Here is a 13,525-nt window from a genome sequence, read left to right as displayed (position 1 = left end):
GACAGAACACAAGGATTTAGTTTCCCTTTAAGGTCACGCTTAGGTTTATACAAAACATGTTCGCTACATTTTCTTTACACAAAATCCTTCTTAGATGATGAAATATTAGTCTGCTTATTTTGAGTACCTTCCAGAATGAGCTGTTTTAGACAGCTTTGAAAAGCAAAAGTGGAGCCTTTTGCACAACCAACTAGAATGCAGAAAGTGGTTTCTGAATGGTAAGTCAACAATAAAACACTTGTCTTTTCCAGCAGCCATTATAAGGCTCACCAAACATGCTGGAGCTCCCTCCCCTTGGGTTGCTAGGTAACAGGCTGGACTCAGCTAGGGTTGCTAGGTAACGACGCAGTTCCTATGGAATGTGACTTAATAAATCCCAACTATGTTATTTGTTTAATTAAAGTGCTGAATATTTAGTTTAGTGATGAGTAGGAAAGGGAACATTTTGTTGGCCATCAAGTCCTTTTGATTTTACAATTTTGGCTAATTTGAGAAACTGACTCAGTTTGAGCTGTTTTGGGAAGAAGAACGGGCAATTTTGGTTTCATTACACAAGATGGCTGAATGCAAATGCACACCACACTTTTCAGATTTTTATGTATAAAACATTTTAACTTTTCCCCGTTACTTCAGAGTCACAAACTAGGTTGTCTCAATCACAAATCTGTAGCAAAATACAAAGAAACCCCAAGACGCTGGTAACAGGAAGGCCCTTTATTGATGTGACCTGTGAGGTTTCACCAGGTCTGTATGCGGCTCCACCCCCACCTCAACGCCATCTTTCTTGAAGTTAATCCTCCCGTCCGCGGCAGATGGTCCAGGGAGCATCCTCGGCCCTCAGCAGCTCCTGTAGTTATGAATGATTGCGCCGCTGTGGGCATTAAGTTGGATCAGTGTAATCCACCGCAGCATATGCAGCAGCCAAATCCCCTGGAGAGGAGGACTTTCCTTTGTTGATTTCCCTCCGTAGAGACATTCCTAGAAGGTCAGGAGGTGTTAGGTTGGCTCGTCTTTTTTCCTCTGATGCTCACTTATCACAGAATCAAGGCATCGATCGTCCATTCGGCGTCTTCTTAGCTCAGTTAGGCATTAATTATGCCTCTAGCTTGAAGCATTCAGCCAATCACAAACAATAAAACTGGATTAAAAGGAGTTATCTATCACCAACAAGTAGCTGAAGTTCAGCCTCTAAACAAGTGAAATGATTGTTTAGTTGGGTCAATAACTTGGCCATTAAGGAATATTCCAGTTCTTTGCTCCTGGCTTGCTTTGGTTGTGTGTTTTGGGTCGTTGTACGCCTGTGCAGTCGATTTGACTGCTGGGTTTGAGCAGACTGCACCTCCCTGAACGCCTCAGGATTCGTTCTGTCCTAGTTCATATCGTTAATATAAACTAGTGCCAGCCATCACACTTCCTTCTTTAATCCAGCTCCAGTTTGTTTCGGGAAGTGTGAATGCATAATCAAACTCTGATTCGGACCAAAGAAGCAAATTCTGGTCCAACTTCAAATCTTGGTCTTGGTTCAGTTGAAGTGAACTCTGGTTTGGTTCAAATGTATATGTGAACACCAGAGACCGCTCCAAAAGCAGAAAGCGGACTACAAAGCAGGGCAGTCTGGGTAAATTCAACCAAAACAAACTTGCTAGCCTAGCGCTAGCATGAGAAATGGCTTGTGGTCTTCTCCTAAAGACAAAAGAGAAACAACCGCTAAAATCTGACGCTACTCCATTTTTGATTACATTTTGTGACGTAGGAAGATGCACTCATGTATTTTTCAGAGGTTTTTGTGTAATTTTCTTCAGTGGTTCTTTTTGCAGTGCCACCACAGGCGAGGAGGGGAACAGTTTTTCAAAGTGTTTGGTTTGTTTGACAATGCAGTGTGAAAGTGAACCACAGCAGCTGAAAATGTAACAAATGTTGTAATTTTTGTTTTCAATCGAACTGAGTCTATTGGACTATTAGATGGGAAAACTCTAAAAACCTTAAATCAATTATCCAATTATTGGTCCCTCTAAAAACAGGGCGGCACATGTTAACGAGCTAAAACTCAAAACACAAAATTCAGATTATTTTCTGTCTTTTATTAAAATTGCAAAAACTATTTCGTTTAATTTGTTTAATTGCAGTGTCATTGGTTCAACATTAACATAGAAGTATTTTTTAAATCAATAAATCCATAATATTGATGAAACTAGTTCCACTGGCAGATTATTGTACTTATAAGATATTTTCCACATATCATATTGACTTAAAACAAGCCCTTATAACTTGCTGAAAACTTACTTGTAAGTTAGTTTTGTCTTTTTTAAAGTGCACTCAACTATTTGCATGGAAACAAGATAAAAATAGTAAGATTTAGTATTTTTTGCAGTGCAGTTTTAATTGGCAGCTTGTTCTGTACCTAACTTTGTGTCCACTAGGAGGAGCTGCAGGATCTCTACACTCCTGTTGACTCCAGTTGATCTGTGGTTCCTGATAAAGATATCATTAGGAGTCAGAAACCCTCCGATCAGAACCGACCCGCTTCCTTAAACATTTGGGCTGAAACTGAGCGCGTCTCTCACACACCCTGTGACCTTTTTCGGATGTTGGAGCTGTGACATTTTGGTGTTTCTGCTCCAGTGGTCACATTAAACTGACGTAAAGATGAAGCAGAGTGGTGTTTTCTGAAGACAACATGCGTTTTTCCAGGCTGCAGATATGAAGTCGTGTCCTTCCTGCTACTGACTCTGATTAAAATCAGAACGAAGCAGTTGGATGTGATGATTCACTGCTGAGGCTGTGAAACATCGCGCTAACCTGGAGGGCTCTTCTTGCTTTGTTTTGTTTTGTTGTTTTTGGCTGTCAGCTCACAGAGGAGGACACGTTTTCTGATTCTGCTTCCACCCCATCCCTTGTTGCCACGGCGACGGCTTCCCAACACCTGAAACAGCTGAGTTTGCACGCAGGCCTTCGCGACCTTGACCCCGCTCCCCCCTATCCTCTGACTCGGACGATAAGCGTTTCGCTGGAGGCTCGTTTGCAGCCGTCACTTCGGCTCTGCAGCAGCGTCGTGAAGTCGTGCAGCGAGGCTAATGAGCTGAAAATAAAAAATAAAACATGACAGCGACGATACACCGAGTCCCAACAGTGACTGGATGCATTCAGTTCACTTACAGGGAGGATAACCATCCCATCATGGGAAAAGGCTAATTCAAAATATTGTTTTTCTTCCTTAGAGATTTTTTTTAAATTTTTTTTTACAAATTTGTTAAAACATAATCTGTGAGAAATTGGTCTCCTCCATATCCTCCCTGAGCTTCTATTGCCATCAGAAGAAAAGCACCAAAAACATACAATCAGAACCAGGAGGAGGGTCTCAGCGCTGTCAATCAAACTTGCAAAGGCGCTGCTAAGTGTGCTAATGGTGGAAAAATAACTTGCAGTTACAAGAAAGCCATAATTATTGGCTATGCTAACTAGCCTTAGCATTCAGAACAGGCTCAGCTGACAGGGAGAAGCTGCACTGCAGCAGAGCGTGCACACAGCCCTGATTGACAGCGCTAAGACCCTCCTCCTGGCTCTGATTGGTTGTGTCTAGTTAGTACTGAGTACTGGCAGAAGGCAGAGGAACTCGGTTTTATTCATGGATTATCTCATACTTTACTGTCACGACATAATGACAGTTTCAATAAATAATTTAGTTAGCCTCAGGTTTGGACTAACCACCAATTTCAAGGTATTTGTATCACAAAGCACAGAGTAATTGCAAAGTTCTCTAGATTTACACACACAAAAAAAAGATCTGGAAAGTGTGGTGTGCATTTATATTTACAATTCTTTGTAAAACCATGCTTTATTGAAATTGCTTCACATTCCTCTTCAATAGTTCAACCTGAGTCACATTGAATGGAGAGAAATTGTTTTCATTAGTTTTAAATTAAGTTCTGCTGCCGTTTTTAAATTTCACAACTTTTATTTTGGTCTATACAATCAAATTTCAGCATAATTAATATAAGTTTCTGGTTGCAAAGTGTTGGATTTATGAATACTTTTCTAAGGCATCCAGATTTAAAATGTCAGCATTTGCTTTCTAAAATCTGTTCAGATCCTTTTATTTTGGTCATATCTGATTCCTGAAGCCAATTGGATCAGGCTAAATCCTGGTGGCTGCAGCCGGTCCTGCTGGGATTTATAATGTCTGCTTTTAAGGATATAATGCTCAGCTTGGAACAAGATCCATCAGTGAGGCTCAGAGGTTCCAGTATGAAAACAAAACCAAATATTCCACCTTTTCTTATTGGGATTTTCAGGACTTATTACTAGAATCTAATTAATGAATTAAACTTTTGATAGTTACAATAAATTCAGCAAATATGATGAATATTTTACAGCCATTTTGCTACAATAAGTCCGCATGTTGTATTAGTTTAAATATAAAAACAAAATATTGACATTAAAGTTTCTTATTGGTTTTGTTCAAACCTGCTGCAAGAAATCTAGAAATTGTATTTTCCACAAACTTTTCCCCAGTGAATAAAACTATCAAGGAAAATAAAGAGATTTGATGCAACTGTTAAAATGAATATTTTACACACAGTGGATAAATCCACTGAACAATTTCAGGAACAGGAAAAACTCAGTTTAAAGTACTGGTGGGGCAAAAAATGATTATTTTTAAAAAGTAAATTTACCAATTTTGAATTTGGTCCACCAAAAATCAAATAAATAATAAAAATGGAATCAAAATTTTATACAAAAAGTGACAACAATCCATTTAAAAAAAAAAAAATCTTCCCAAAAACACACAATTTGAATGTCTTTCTTTTAATAAAGCAAATGTGCAAAATCCTTTTTAATTTTGGGTGGATACATTTTGATAATAAAAAAGTACCAAAAGTAAAACTAAGAATAGAACTAAAAACCAATAATATAAAAGAAAAAAACAGGTTTTTAAAAGACATAAACTTTCGAACATTGTTGGTTTGCTGCTGAAATGTCCAAGACAGAATGGGGTTAAATAAAAATAAAATGGTGGCTTTCCTTTGGACTGTGTTGCAAGTACACCTCACTGCGCCGGTTCTGCTTTCCCGTTTTGGCGTAAGGAAAACGTCTTGCATCATGTTTGCGTGATCGTGCGTAACGTACAGTCAGCTGCAGGTGAGCGCGAGCTCACGTTTGGTTTGTAAAATGTTCCTGTTGGCTGAGCAGAGATGTTCCCCTGTTGTGACAACTTTTCTGCTCCAGTTCATTCTGGTTATTTAACAGTCGGAGATGAATGAGAGAACATTCGGCGCTGCTCACAGCCCACGACTTCACACCCGCGTCCTCTCGGAGAGCGAAGTGTGATGGTGATGAGCTGTCGGGAAGACGGTCTGCTGCCTGCAGAGTCAAGGCCTCTGATTCGCTCAAGCAGCAAAACCACCAGATTACAGATTACATTAAATTTATCACATTCCATCTTTGTGTTGATTTCCTTCACTGGAAGATTTGACGAGATTTTACTTCGTATCTCTCAATATGTTGATTTAAATATTATTGATATTACACTGTAAAACAGGAATGTCGAACTAATTTTCATTTTGGGCCAAATCAAAAAGCTGAATGTTCTTAAAGGGCCGGTAGTGACAGAATGAATCGATAAAACCAGCTGTTAAAAGATCAATAACTAGCTGTTTGTTTCAGCATTCAATAAGCGTTTCTTAAAATTAAATAATATTGAACATATTTTCACTCTGATCAGTTAATCCAGGATTTTATGCTTGTTTGTTATTTTTTGTAATCAAAATCACAGAAATTTATGATATTGATGCTAATGTGTGATATTAAACATGACTTTTTATTAATTGCCATATCGATCACGGAAGATCGAGAACTATACAAAAAACTTTTTCTGGTAAAATCGCATCTTTATTCTGCTAATATAGCCTGAAGCTGATAATCTGTCATACAACCAACAGAAGGCATGACTGAAATAAGACTTTTTAAAAAAATGTTTTCTTTCATTTGTAAATTCTTTTAGAAAAGAAAGCAAAAAAAAAAAACAATTAGGATTTCATTTCAAATTAAACAAATTGGAGATTTTATTTTTAAGCCATAACACAGCTCTACAACAACTGATGGTGTCATGCAGGACAAGTCCTAAAATTATCCACAAATTCAGCTGCTAGTATCTCATAAACTGTCATACAGCAATGATCTTCAGTCAAAGGCCTCCTCAGATTAGTTGGAAGACTGACTGCTATGGGAGATCATTGCTACCCACAACATTACCGTCCACTCTTTGAAGATACTTTGAATGACATTTAAGTTCCTTTTTGGATAAATAAAGTACTTTTGAATTGAATTGTAATTATGGAGGAGCAACAGAGATTCCCAGCTCAGGTGGGAGAATCTGTTCAGCGGTCAGTCGTTCACTCTAAACCTGTTCTTTAAAAGTGGCGACTAAACTGCTGAAGAAAAGACAAAGTAAGTCCTATTTGCAGTTTTTCATCAAGCTATCAAGGGGATAAAGCAAAAATGTGCAAGTAAGAAATTGTTCTGCTCAGAAAACACCCCAAAAACATGGCGGTGGCAGCATCATGCTAATCATATGTTAAAATGGCCCAGTCAAAGTCCAGAATCTATAGCAAAATTTGAAAATCAACTTTTACAGATCCTCTCCAGAGATTTCTTCATGTTGGTCTTTCAATAAAAAATAAAATTCTTCGCAGTCAGCGGTTGTGAAACTCAGTGGAGCTCTGATTGGCCGCCGGGAGCATGTGACCGCGGTGTGCGAACACGAACCTCAACATCAGCAGCTCCAATCCATGCGCACTCCCACAGCATCTATTTATATCTGGGGTGAGACATGCTGAACGTTATTACTGAGTAATTAAATCTGTGTGTTCATGCATGACTCCTGTGGCACATGGAGTCAAACGTGCTGCTGTGACCCATCAGCTGGGAAAAAAACTAAAAATAAATGTAAATAGAAACAGAGGGTTAAGTGACGCAGCCGTGCCACCTCGTCTGGGGATAATAAATCAGGATTTTCCCTCTTTCGGCTCCTAAAATAGCTCACAAACTCAGGTAAGGGAATCCATTACTGACAAGCTGCAGCGTTTTATCCCAGATTTATCTGTCAGGTTAAATCAACAGTAATGTTTCCTGATTTGTTGTTTTGATTCAATGAGTGCTTCTGGATAATAGCTCAGCTTTACAAACGTTGATCAGCCACTCATGCTTGTCAACAACTTCCTCGTTGCTATGGTTACGCACCATCCCAGGCAGTAAAAACTGAGAAAGCACAACAGCATCCATAAACAAATTAAAAGAGGAGAAAAAAATCCCCCAAAAATATTTAAATTCCTTTTAATACACCAGAACTATTGGAGCAAGCAGATCAAACAGCGTTTGGTTTTAAAAATATCACATCTTCACCTGGTTTGGTTCGCTCACAGATTCCAGCTTTCACAGTGGGCCAACATCTTAATCACATCAAAGTTACAACAGCTGCATGATTGGGGTTATTTATCATCAGTCCAATATGTACAGCAGCCCAGAAGGGTCAATAAATACAAAGCCACAACGGTACAAAGAACAACAGAAGTCACAACACAGAAACAAAAAGCTACTTGTCAAAAGTCACAACGGAACGACAGAAATCTGCCTCAATATGTGGAAATGTCTTGTTAAAGAACTCCAAAGTATTTTGATATTCTATCTTTTATATGCTGATTTTTTGACAGTGGGATCTTTCATGTCTCTTTCTCATGTTTTTCTGCTTTACTTGGACCGATTGTGTCTTTTGTTGTTTATTTTGTATTTTAATTTTTCATCTGCTGTCTTCCAGTTTGTGTTACAATCCCTCCAACCTGCTCCAGTAACCCCTCCATGAACTGCACCGTTGTTGCAGCAGAGCATTGTTAGAAACATGGGTTTACCAGTGACTTTAATACTGAATGAAAGCTTTTTTATGAGAACAGATGGTCCCTAAACGATGGTCCCTTGTGTTGTTCTTTTATTTTTTTGGCTCTAGTGTTGGTGATAAACAGCGACAGCCTTTTTTTATCGCGCTCATCACAGATTCTGACCCAAAATATTAATTTCACTCTTATTTACAAACTTATTTTATGCAGCAACACCCTTCATGCGTTTCTACAGCAACACAACCCGATCAGAACAGAAAAATATGTCTCATAGGATGCTTAATGTTCTGTATTATTCCACAAATCTGCCCTGTTTTACTCTCTGTTCTTTAACAACATTCACTCCCACTAAATCAGAAAATATCATCTGATCTACTGAAGAAAATAGTTTTTTAATGTTTGCAGCAATGTCTGTTGAAGGTAACATATCCATCCATCCATCCATTTTCTTGCACCCTTTTTCCCTCAGTGGGGTCGGGAGGGGTGCTGGTGCCCATCTCCAGCCAACGTTTCGGGCGAGAGGCGGGGTCACCCTGGACAGGTCGCCAGTCTGTCGCAGAGACACACAGGACACACAACCATGCACACACACACTCATACCTAGGAGCAATTTGGAGAGGCCAATTAACCTGACAGTCATGTTTTTGGACTGTGGGAGGAAACCGGAGTACCCGGAGAAAACCCATGCATGCACAGGGAGAACATGCAAACTCCATGCAGAAAGATCGGGAATCGAACCCAGAACCTTCTTGCTGCAAGGCAACAGCTCTACCAACTGCGCCACTGTGCAGCCCGAAGGTAACATATATTAGAAGAAAAAAAAAGAAGATTTACACGAGGAGCAGAGTAGATTTAGATGGAGCTGAGAGGCTCTGAATATGAGATTTGTTGACAACGAGAAAAATATCACATAATGCTTGTGTTAATCCTTTAATCTGCGTGTTTTAGTAGCCTGAAAACTAACATCAGGTCAAATTTCTGAGTTTTATAACTTGTCTTTTCACCTCAGCCATCTTCATGTCAAAAGTTACAACGTGCTGCTGTGACCCATCAGCTGGGAAAAAAAACCTAAAAATAAATGTAAATACAAACAGAGGGTTATTATGCAGGTATACATTTAATATTTTGTCATTTATGTTGCTGACGGGTACAAATTTGCAATGTTATACATTTTAAAGTCCTGCAGACATTTGTAACACATCCAATAAGTCCAAAACCAGAATATATATATATATATATATATATATATATATATATATATATATATATATATATATATATATATATATCAGCTTTAAATTTTAGTTTGTGATAAAATTGCCAGATCAGCCAAAACATAGTGGAAAAGTTTAAAAGTTATCTTTCGGTTTAAAATGCACCATCTATTATAATATCTGGTAAATAATGTGGTTTAAGAAAGATACTACAATATTTGGATAATGTATTTTCAATAATAATTAATACTGTAATAATTTTAGATTTATGTAAACATTTATTTCGGGGCGGAACTTTCGTTGTGCATTTTATGTTCCGGGGAGCAGAAGGATGCTTACGTCGTCCGTTCTCTCGGACGCTAACATTTTGCTTCTTGTCCGACTTGGTTTGCTTTCAGCTGCTTTTAAAAGGTCAGAAAACTGTGAACAAACCCCCAAATAATGCTTTACATGATTATCACAAACCCAAAGACATCTCTATGCTGACTTTACGTCAATATTTATGAACAAAAGTTTGTCTAATTAGCTACTTCCGGTGTAGTGGCCATTTTGTGCCTCACTGCCGTTTCACTGTTTAATGGGGATATTTGTTGTTAATAAATATTCAACGAAGCTACAGGCTAAGGATATTGTGTTTAAAGGTTGTTTTAAAATGTAAGTGATTTACTTTTTTTAATTATTCAGCTCTGTGAATAAAATCATGTAAAAGACAAGCACATTCTAGCTAACTCCGGTTAGCAATATTTTACACATTCACTCTGCGAATGTGAAGCGTTTAAGTCTATTAAGCACCATAAAAATGGAAAATGTGATTGTTTTATGTAGAATTGTTAATGAATACAAATAATAGTAAAACATTTTTAAGAATATTTTGGCAGAAATCCATAAAAGTCATGTTGGCTGCAGAAGACTTGAGGCCGTGGCTCACTGTAGTTCACCTTTGACCTTTAACATACAACCAGAGAAAGGGAAATGATTTAGGTCAAATCAATTTTTTTGTGTTACAACAGCCTAGTCAAAGCATAGATCTTAATCCAAGTTAAGTTTAGTATTACCTGCGCTGTTCTACTTTTGTCATATGACAACAAAGGCTTTGAATTGAATTATTATTTTTTTTACATTCAATTTGATTGAATCTGAGCTGTTATTCAAGAAAAGCTCAGCCAATTTCTTTCTCTTTATACTGAAAGGTGGTGTCCCTGCAGGAGATAACAGAGTACAGTGACCTACATCTAACCAGAGAGAGACATAATCTTATACCAAATGACACAAAATGACTCCAGAGTGAAGAAAACCCAGAATGTGAATTTATATAAATGATTTTTCAAAGAGAAATAATGACATCAAGGACCCAACGAGGACCAGAATGTAGCATGTTACAGCCAATCACTTGTTCCAGCTGCATTAATGGCAGCTGGAACAGCAACAGTTTGGTCCTGATGTGGCTCCTGTTCGCATACGAGCACCATCACGGCCACTGTGGGCAGCGCCGTGCTGCACGCTTTGAAGCCGCTGATGCAGAAACGATGGCGGCGGCCGCTCATGTGGAAGCTCTGCGTTCAGTCTGTCTGCTTAGATAACGCTCCACTCATGCCTCTTTGTTTGCTTGTTTTCTGCTTATTTGATTCCTCTCTTTCTCTTGGTTTTCAGGAGGAGCGCAGTCAAACTGCAGAAACGGAGCTGGAGTTCAAATGAAGCCGCACCAGAATAAAAACAGGTCAGAATATCCTCTTAAACGAGTAAACGCGGCATGTTGTTACACCACAAACACGGCTGCTTGGTGGTACTTTCAGGATAGTTTGGTTTTAAATGTAAAATATATATGCAACACATTGTAAAGGTCTGTGGACGGATTTTAGTGCAAGAAGATGCTTTGTTACAAAAAAGGAAAAAGTTACATAACAGGAAGCTTATTCTGTTTCTCAAAGTCATGTTGTCAAAAAAGTTTATTTTCTCCCTTTTTTAGTTGATTATTATTATTGATAATATGTTATGCTAATATTTGTATTAATTGTTATACTTCCATGTTGTTATCAGGCTTTTATATTTTTATGTTGCTTCTATTTGTTTTTTTAATGCCTGTTTATTTCTTCATTATTTTTGTGTTTTTTGTTTTTTTGAGTTCATTTTGTATTTTCTTTCTATACCTGTAATATGCCTTTATCTATACCTTTTCTATACCTTTATTTTCATTTTCAATTCTATTTTATGCCATTTTTTATACAAATAAATAATGAATCTAAATTATTTACATTATTTAGATTTTACTTATTTTTTCTACGTGTTTTACTTTTTTTATTTTTGTTTTACATTTTTCTTTTTTCGTATTTTTTCTTGCAGTGTCTATCTTATTAATATTGTGTTATTTTTTTGCTTTTTAAATATTTATTTCTTTACTCCTTTTTCCGTATTTCTTAAATTTAGCTTGTTTTTATTTGTTTTTAAATTGATTATCATTTATTTTGCTTAAAAGGTCAAACTTTCTTTTTTGCTTTTCTTCTGGAGTTTTAAAATCAAAGTTGTACCACGCAGCGCCCCCTGCTGCTTATCTCAGTCGCCCTTTTAACAGCTACAATCAACAAAATGGTGATCAGGAATCAGCGTTCCTGGCTGTCAGACATCCATCGTCATTAATCAGGAGGATCAGTTTTAAGATGGATGTGATGTTTTATGAACGTGTGATGTTTAAGTCGATCCCTGCGGCGGCTCCGATGATCCCACTGAAGCAGAGCGAGGCGGGAACAGTGAGAGGGATTAATTAGCCCTCTCAGTGGAGTTTACACAGATTTCACTAATTCAAGCCCTCGCGATAATTTCCATTTTAAAGTTAACAGCTCTTCTCCGAGGCCAAACAATCAGCCGTTACATAAGCTCATCCGAGTCCTTATGTTTCCACGTCACGGAGCCGGCAGCTGAAAACTGGGAATCATCAAACTCTGATGAGGAGATCGCTCCCTGTTTTACTGTCACGGCTCCAGTTAATAAGCCGGATTATGACTCCATGGTGGGGGTTTGCAGAAAACCCACCACTTATTACATAAAATAAATGTAAAAATCTTATTATACATCCCTAATTAGACGCTACAGTTCAAACATGTATATATTTTTTTATCTTTTATGTTAGTAAATAAAGTGATCACAGTTTGTCAAATGTGTGGAAATTTTACCACATCGTGAGAAATCATTTTGTTGATTGTGGCTGTTAAAAGGGTAACTGAGATAAACAGCAGGGGGCGCTGTGGGGTACAATTTTGGTTTTAAAGCACCAGAAGAAAAGCAAGGAAATAAGTTTGACCTCTTAACTGACCAAAATGAATAATAATAAGTTTTAAAACAAGTAATAAATTAAAAAGAAGCAAAATAAAAAATAGAGAAAAAATAGTAAAGAAAAATATTTAAAAATCTAAAAAATTGTACAATAGTAATAATAAGAGACTCTACAAGAAAAAATAAGAAATAAAGAAAAATACAAAACAAAAAATGTTAGTTACATAAATTACTTTTTCATCTTTCTGAAGATTAGATAAATGTTTTTATCAAAAGAAACTTTACGCTGTTGTAACATTTTGAAGTTTATTTGTGTTTCAAACACAAACTTCAATGTTTTTTTATTGTGGTTTTATGTGAAAACCCAACACAATGCAGTGAAGGATACATCATTTTTAATATTAAATAAAAATAAACCTAAAAAGTTACAGCTGAAAATTTTTGCACATCTGCTACAATATAAGGATTTTGTAAGTTTTTTTCCCATGTATGTTAATATCTGAAGTTTAAATCTTTTTCTTTAGGATAAAAATCGACCACAAACTTAAAAGTAAAACAGGTAAAAAATTAACTCTCTATCCTTTCTAAGACATGAACAGAAACTTTTCGAAAGAAGGAAATAAAAAATACATCCAAACAATTTTTGCATTGTTTTCATGGGATATTATCACATTTTAACAGTTTTGATTGTGTCTTTTTTTTGTATTGGCAATTTGAATATTTAATAAATGGCCACTTTCATCTCTAACTTACACAAACAAACAAACATGAACATGCAGTTAATAAATGGATCTTTAATCGTTTTTTCAACCAAGTAGTTCAGAATGTGGAAACACTTTTTCACCGAGATGATTTGAATTTTAAATTGACATTTATTATTGTTGATTTTATACAAAATGGATAAGGCTGTATTTGCTAATTTATTTTGACAACGTGATAAAAAAGGTTGCTGGATGATAAAAATTATTGCGACAAACAATAATGTAGTTTTGAGACTATTTTCAAGTAATATAATGCTAATGGCATAATAATGCAAGAATACATTCTTAAAGACCAATAAACTATAAATTCTAAAAACTTTTAAAATAAATAGGCAAAACAACATAAAAAATACATAAAATGAGTTGTGAAGTCTCTGTAAGCAAAATTGTCCTT

The 13,525-nt window shown here is 36.7% G+C and overlaps 2 protein-coding genes across 14 annotated transcripts in view; one reads left to right on the top strand and one right to left on the bottom strand.

Annotated features, from left to right (window-relative positions):
• The window catches only part of LOC103459365 (potassium voltage-gated channel subfamily A member 5), a 32,990-nt gene that overhangs the window by 6,578 nt on the left and 12,887 nt on the right, over positions 1-13,525 (bottom strand). Inside the window, exon 2 of one of the 2 annotated variants that reach the window (XM_017302792.2) lies at positions 6-3,079. The exons of the other annotated variant lie outside the window; for it this stretch is intronic. The gene's annotated coding sequence lies outside the window, so the exon portion shown is untranslated. Of the gene's footprint in view, positions 1-5; positions 3,080-13,525 lie in introns of those variants that run through there. 2 annotated transcript variants of the gene reach the window in all.
• The window catches only part of LOC103459369 (rho GTPase-activating protein 8), a 148,528-nt gene continuing 141,807 nt past the window's right edge, over positions 6,805-13,525 (top strand). For 11 of the 12 annotated variants that reach the window (XM_081604203.1, XM_081604200.1, XM_081604197.1 and 8 more), the window contains exons 1-2: positions 6,805-7,050; positions 10,754-10,820. The gene's annotated coding sequence lies outside the window, so the exon portion shown is untranslated. Of the gene's footprint in view, positions 7,051-9,971; positions 10,821-13,525 lie in introns of those variants that run through there. The other variant, XM_081604193.1, reaches the window with a different exon arrangement.

Source organism: Poecilia reticulata, chromosome 23, assembly GCF_904066995.2.
Source record: "Poecilia reticulata chromosome 23, P_reticulata-male-v2, whole genome shotgun sequence".
Classification (NCBI taxonomy): domain Eukaryota; kingdom Metazoa; phylum Chordata; class Actinopteri; order Cyprinodontiformes; family Poeciliidae; genus Poecilia; species Poecilia reticulata.
This window is presented reverse-complemented; position numbering and strand designations above follow the sequence as displayed.